The following is a 5,807-nucleotide window of genomic DNA, read 5'->3' on the forward strand; positions in this document are numbered from 1 at the left end:
CTCATCTACAAAAGAGGAATAATGCCTACACTAGGTTATTTCTATAAAGAGTAACAAGACAGAAGTATTAGCATTATGTTCTTACACTAGTAAAAGCTCAACAGTTAAAAACTGCTGATGATTGGTTCATTCAATCATTAACTCTGAAACAAATATTACTGATTTGACAAAACTAATTGTTTTGTGAAGGCACTATTATAGGTACTAAAGGTGGAGCAATAAACTAAGTAAGGCCTCAATTCTCCTACAGTTTCATTCTAATTGGGGGAAAACAAATGATAAAAAATAAATATATGATAAAGTTAATGGTATACGAGCTACAAAGATAAATGAAGCTAGCTCTGTGAATCCAGATGGGTAGGGGTTCTTTCTGGTAAAGAAATCACTGAAGGTCATTCTGAAGAGGTGACATTTGAGCAAAGACATGGTAAAGTGAAGAATGAATGGGATGAAGAGCTTTCAAGGCAGAGACTAGGAAATGAAAAGGTAGAAGTATGCTTGGTATATTTAAGGATTAGCAAGGGGTCAGTATGGCTGTTGTTAAGTGAGCAAGAGGTGAAATCCACAGGAGATAAGGTCAGAAAGATAGCCACAGGCCAGATATTCTGGTGTTCATTTATTGCTTACTATGGATTGTCGTTTATTCTAGAAACACCAGAGGGAGGTATAAAATGAAGCTTCTTTAAAAAAACTGTTATAAAAATAATAAACAACAATAATAACATAACCTTGTGTAAAGAAATAATGAAAAATTATTTTTCAAAAAGTCAGAGTGATATTGTGATCAGATTAAATTTAAAATGATACTGTTTTACGGTTGTTTGGATGAACAGCACTAGCTGAATCAGATTTTATTTTTTTTCTCTGTATAGTTTGGCTTCTTGTACATATTGTTCTTGAATACAGCTTACTTATTCCAACATTTTTTTAATTACCAAAACTATTCTTAACAAGTGGTAAAAATTATTCATTTTAACCTACTTTAGTTTTCACTTTAAAATGCATTTGGCTCATTTTATATATTCAAGATGCAATCATGTTCTATTTTGATTATCTTCTAGGAAATTTCATAATTACAGCATGTTACATTAAAATTTTACATATATGCTTGAATCCAAGATTCCGCTCTTCCTATAAGACATTTTTATAAGAAAATACAAATCAGCTGACCTTCAATCCAATATAAAGATATTTCATTATTCAAATTAGTGTTTTGGGATGGTGATATGCAAAAATGTTAATATTTACACAAAACATTTGCTGAGGACTATAAACATAGAAATGTCATATTTCTTTTAATTGGCTACAACATAGCTACACCTCAAGAACTTTTTTTTTCTCATTAAACTTTTGTTTTAAAGGGTCTCAAAATTCTGTGACAGATTTTTGGTCAAGTTGTTTCCATTAAAAAGTACTGATTTTAAAAACTAATAACTTAAAAGTGCCACACACACACACACACACACACACACACACGCAAAACATTAAATGGTCCACAAAACATTCTCCTTTCCTTCTGAAGGTTTTATGATGCATGGTTATCATTAACCAGTCTTTTTACTATTAAACTTAAATGGCCAATTGACACAAACAGTTCTGAGACCATTCTTTCACCACTGATTAAGACTGGGGTGGCAGGTTTGCAACAACTGGAGGGTGTTATGCTGAGTGAAATAAGTCAATCAGAGAAAGACATGTATCATATGACCTCACTGACATGAGGAATTCTTAATCTGAGGAAACAAACTGAGGGTTGCTGGAGTGGTGGGGGGTGGGAGGGATGGGGTGGCTGGGTAATAGATATTGGGGAGAGTATGTGCTATGGTGAGCGCTGTGAATTGTGCAAGACTGTTGAATCACAGATCTGTACCTCTGAAACAAATAATGCAATATATGTTAAAAAAAAAAAAGAAGAAGAAGATAGCAGGAGGGGAAGAATGAAGGGGGGTAAATCGGAGGGGGAGACAAACCATGAGAGACGATGGACTCTGGAAAACAAACTGGGGGTTCTGGAGGGGAGGGGGGTGGGGGGATGGGTTAGCCTGGTGATGGCTATTAAAGAGGGCACGTTCTGCGTAGAGCACTGGGTGTTATGCACAAACAATGAATCATAGAACACTACATCAAAAACTAATGATGTAATGTATGGTGATTAACATAACAATAAAAAAATAAAGAAAAAAACAAAAACACAAACAAACAAAGACCGGGGTGGCAGGTATTGGGAATAATATTCATTTAGCCTTCTGAGCTTTCTGGGCAGACTTGGTGACCTTGCCAGCTCCAGCTGCCTTCTTGTCCACTGCTTTGATGACACCCACAGCAACCGTCTGTCACATGTCAGGAACAGCAAAACGGCCCAGAGGAGGATAGTCAGAGAAGCTCTCAACACACACAGGCTTGCCAGGAACCATATCAACAATGGCAGCATCACCAGATTTCAAGAACTTGGGACCATCTTCCAGCTTTTTTCCAGAACGATGATCTATCTTCCTTTTCAGCTCAGCAAACTTGCAAGCAATGTGCTCTGTGTGACAATCCAGCACAGGTGCATATCCAGCACTGATTTGGCCTGGATGGTTCCGGATAATCACCTGAGCTGTGAAGCCAGCTGCTTCCATTGGTGGGTCATTTTTGCTGTCACCAGCCACATTGCCATGATGAACATCTTTGACAGATACTTTCTTGACATTGAAGCCCACACTGTGTCCAGGAAGAGCTTCACTCAAAGCTTCATGGTGCATTTCAACAGACTTTACTTCAGTTGTAACATTGACTGGAGCAAAGGTGACCACCATGCCAGCTTTAAGAATATCAGTCTCCACTCGGCCCACTGGGACAGTACCAATACCACCAATTTTGTAGACATCCTGGAGAGGCAGACGCAAGGGCTTGTCAGTTGGATGAGTTGGTGGCAGGATGCAATCCAGAGCTTCAAGCAGTGTGGTTCCACTGGCATTCCCATCTTTATGGGTGACTTTCGATCCCTTGAACCAAGGCATGTCAGCACTTGGCTCCAGCATGTTGTGGCCATTCCAACCAGAAATTGGCACAAATGCTACTGTGTCAGGGTTGTAGCCAATTTTCTTAATGTAGGTGCTGACTTCCTTAATGATTCCCTCGTATCTCTTCTGGCTGTAGGGTGGCTCAGTGGAATCCATCTTGTTAACACGAACGATTAGTTGTTTTACACCCAGTGTGTAAGCCAGAAGGGCATGCTCATGGGTCTGCCCATTCTTGGAGATACCGGCTTCAAATTCACCAACACCAGCAGCAACAATCAGGACAGCACAGTCAGCCTGAGATGTGTATGTACTCATGTTCTTGATAAAGCCTCTGTGTCCTGGGGCATCAGTGATGGTCACATAATCCTTGCAGGTCTCGAATTTCCACAGGGAGATATCAATGGTGATACCACGTTCACGTTCAGCTTTCAGTTTATCCAAGACTCAGGCATACTTGAAGGAGCCATTTCCCATCTCAGCAGCCTCCTTCTCAAATTTTTCGATAGTTCTTTTGTTGATCCCACCATATTTGTAGATCAGATGACCAGTAGTGGTAGACTTGCCCAAATCTACGTGCCCAATGACGACAATGTTGATGTGAGTCTTTTCCTTTCCCATTTTGGTTTAGGTTGAGTGGTGGTTTTCATGACACCTGTGTTCTGGCGGCAAACCCGATGCGAAAAAGCCACCTCAAGATCTTTTAAAGAATTGTTTACTCTTTCATTTAATTTTTTTTAATTTTAAAGTTTTATTTATTTGAGAGAGAGAGAAAGAGAGAACACATGCACCTGGGGGCGGTGGAGGGGCAAAGGGAGGAGAGAGAAAACCTCAAGCAGACTCCCTGCTGACCAAGAAGTCTGACACAAGGCTCAAACTCAAGATGCTGAGATCACGACCTGAGTCAAAATCAAGAGTTAGTTAGCCAGTTAAGTGGCTGAGCCACCCAGGTACCCCAAGAACTGCTACTCTTTTATAAGAAAATAATGTTTGTTAGCCAGTTAAGTGGCTGAGCCACCCAGGTACCCCAAGAACTGCTACTCTTTTATAAGAAAATAATGTTTGTATTTCTTTGTATATAGTGTTATATACACATCCTGAAAGCTTGCTTTCATTAATACTCAAAATATTTGTAGCGACTGATCCCATAAAAACATCCAAACACTTCACTGTGGAAGGAGATACAAACACTTCCAATAATAATTTATTTAGGATTTGAATTTAGTAATATGCTGGGCAAGGAAGAGTTTTGACTCTCTGAAGAGAGTTCAGTGAGTCTCCTCAACTCTGAAGTAGAACACTGTCATATAGAATAAGGCAGAAATACCTCCCACTTATGATAGAGTTGTAAAGGCATTTACTGATTGTTTATAGAAGGGAACTGGAAATCTATCTTGCTTATTATTATCACAGTGTGATGTTGTTTTAGCAGGCATCAGATGAGGCTCACTTCTTAAAAAGGTCTGAAATGTTAAGACTTGAGTTGGATTGGGGTCATGGAGGAGTCAGACCCATGCATATGCACATGTGAAAAACTGAACAGAGATCTCCTTTATCATTACTTATACTCATTTAGCATCCTATAATCTAAAGGATAAAAACCCCAAGGATGTATTTCAAGATGTTATTTGGTTCAGTAACTGTTGGTCTAGTCAACAATTTTTGTTGTTATTATTTTCTGTTTTTCTGTTTTTATTTGATTTTTGGCTATAGTAAATTGGTTGCAGTTACTCCATCCCTGGTATGCTGTAGACACCTAAATGCCTTTGCATTTACATATTATTTCCTTTGCCTTTCAATCAGTGTTAATAAATATCTATTAACAATGTGTATTTAGGGTGCCTGGGTGGCTCAGTCATTAAGCATCTGCCTTCGGCTCAGGTCATGATCCCAGGGTCCTGGAATCGAGCCCCACATCGGGATCCCTGCTCAGTGGGAAGCCTGCTTCTCCCTCTCTCCCACTCCCCCTGCTTGTGTTCCTGCTCTCGCTGTGTCTCGCTGTCAAATAAATAAATAAAATCTTTAAAAAAATAAAAAAAACAATGTGTATTTAATAGGTATTTATTATACATTATTTATGTGCTAAGAAATAGGATATATAATGGTGAACTAAAAATAATGACAAGATTTATTCATTCAATATGTATTTTGAATATCTACTTTGTGCTAGGCATTGTGCTATGAAGTAAAGATAGTATGATGAGCTAAACATAAATTACCACCATCATAGTGTTGAAGGAAACCAGAATGTCAGCCCTACCCATGTCTTTTTGCACATAAAAATTATTTTGAGCTGAAGGTAAGTAAAAGGGAGCAAATTCAGAGTTTTCTCTGCCATCCATGTCCTCTTCTGCTTCAACCCAGAAATAAATTCTTCTTTCACTAGCGACAAACTCTTTATCAGCCAAGAGATGACACCAGAGGAATCTCAAACTAAACTTACTCCATTAGTTTCCTCTCATATATTTTCCTTACAGCAGTTTGCCACCCTTGGAAGCCTAAAACTGCTTTCCTTTGTTCTATTTTTTCTCTACAATTTATTTTTCTTTGTTGAAGATGCCATGTAAGCAAGAGTTCTATGTGACCCATTTGAGTTACTTTTCATTGAGGTTTCCCCCATATGATGTGTGATGCATGTTAATAAACTGTTTTTCTCTTGTTAATCTATCTTTTTATTAAAGAATCCCCGCTGAAAGCTACGATGTTTTAGCAGTAAAATTTTGTCTCACCTAAATATTTACATTCAAGTGGAAGTTTCAAAACTAAATGATGTAAGATAAGTCTTGTTAGGAGTATCAAAGCAAA

At 38.4% G+C, this 5,807-nt stretch overlaps 1 pseudogene; it reads right to left on the bottom strand.

Annotated features, from left to right (window-relative positions):
• Nucleotides 1–2,215: 2,215 nt before the first annotated feature.
• On the bottom strand, nt 2,216–3,623 carry LOC114210964 (elongation factor 1-alpha 1 pseudogene; annotated as a pseudogene).
• Between the last annotated feature and the right edge of the window lie 2,184 nt (nt 3,624–5,807).

The sequence above is a fragment of the Eumetopias jubatus genome, unplaced genomic scaffold (genome assembly GCF_037043125.1).
Source record: "Eumetopias jubatus isolate StellerSeaLion01/CBP00866 unplaced genomic scaffold, mEumJub1_p1.0 scaffold_3, whole genome shotgun sequence".
NCBI lineage: Eukaryota > Metazoa > Chordata > Mammalia > Carnivora > Otariidae > Eumetopias > Eumetopias jubatus.